Genomic DNA, 1,051 nt, shown 5'->3' on the forward strand with positions numbered 1-1,051 from the left:
CTTTCATGCCCATGAGCTCAATAGTTACCCACACTGGTCATCCCCACAACCTTGCATAATGTCCCGTCACAACACAGAGCTTTTGTATGGCTTCTGGTACTCCTTTGTGATCTAGCATCTTGATACCCACAAGGGTTTCCTGAGATGCAGAATCTATGACAAAGTTGCACTTTTGGCCATCCAGCATTTCTGTCACGTAGACACTGTGTGTACTTGCCATTTTACACCTAGCTGTTGGGAATTTCACAATGGGGGATGGTGGGCATCCCTCAGCACCAACCACTACTGGTTTCCCGAAGCTGACTTATTGGTAGTATTCTTCTTACACTGGCTCCTCATATGTCCTTGCTCTATACAGTTCCAACAACCTTTCTGGGTAGCAGGCTTTCCTGCTGTGGCATCTTCCCTGTGTTGAAGTTTCCAGCATTGAGCTTTCTTGTTCCTAGGTTTGTTACAGTGCCAGCAAAATTCCCTCAAACCCCTCTGAAAGCTGCCCTTTTCTGGCCTTGAATCATGATGACTGTACTCACCTTGGTACCTCTGTGCTGGACTTAACATAGGATTCGAATTCAAGAGCTCTGGCCATTGCATCCTGCATAGTAGAGGGGTGTGCTTGCTTCACTTGTATCTTCAGTTGTGGACTGTCCAAGGCATCTACAAACTGATCCCTCAGCAACAGCTTGAGGACATTGTGTGGTGCAGTTGGGTAGGCCTTGTGTGCCTTACTTTTCGAATCCTGTGCCAGCTCTTGCAGGCTCTCCCCTTTAGCACGGACTCTAGTCCTAAACCTAGTCCTGGACTTTGGACTGATTTTGAGTTCCATACCTGAGTTCTAGAGCAGCTACCAGTACTCTATAGTTGTGCCTGTTGTCTGCTGTCCAAGTATTTCCAGTGGTTGTCCCTTCAAGCTCGTTGCCAGGTACACTGTCTTCTGCTCCTCTGTCCATCCATTCATTTCTGCAAAGAGCTCAAATTGTGCTCTTTATGCTTCCCACGGTGCCTTCCTATCGAATTCCTGTGGCTTCCTTCGTACTAGATCACCCATATTGCT

This window comes from Limulus polyphemus, unplaced genomic scaffold, assembly GCF_000517525.1.
Source record: "Limulus polyphemus unplaced genomic scaffold, Limulus_polyphemus-2.1.2 Scaffold3335, whole genome shotgun sequence".
In the NCBI taxonomy this organism is placed as follows: Eukaryota; Metazoa; Arthropoda; class Merostomata; order Xiphosura; family Limulidae; genus Limulus; species Limulus polyphemus.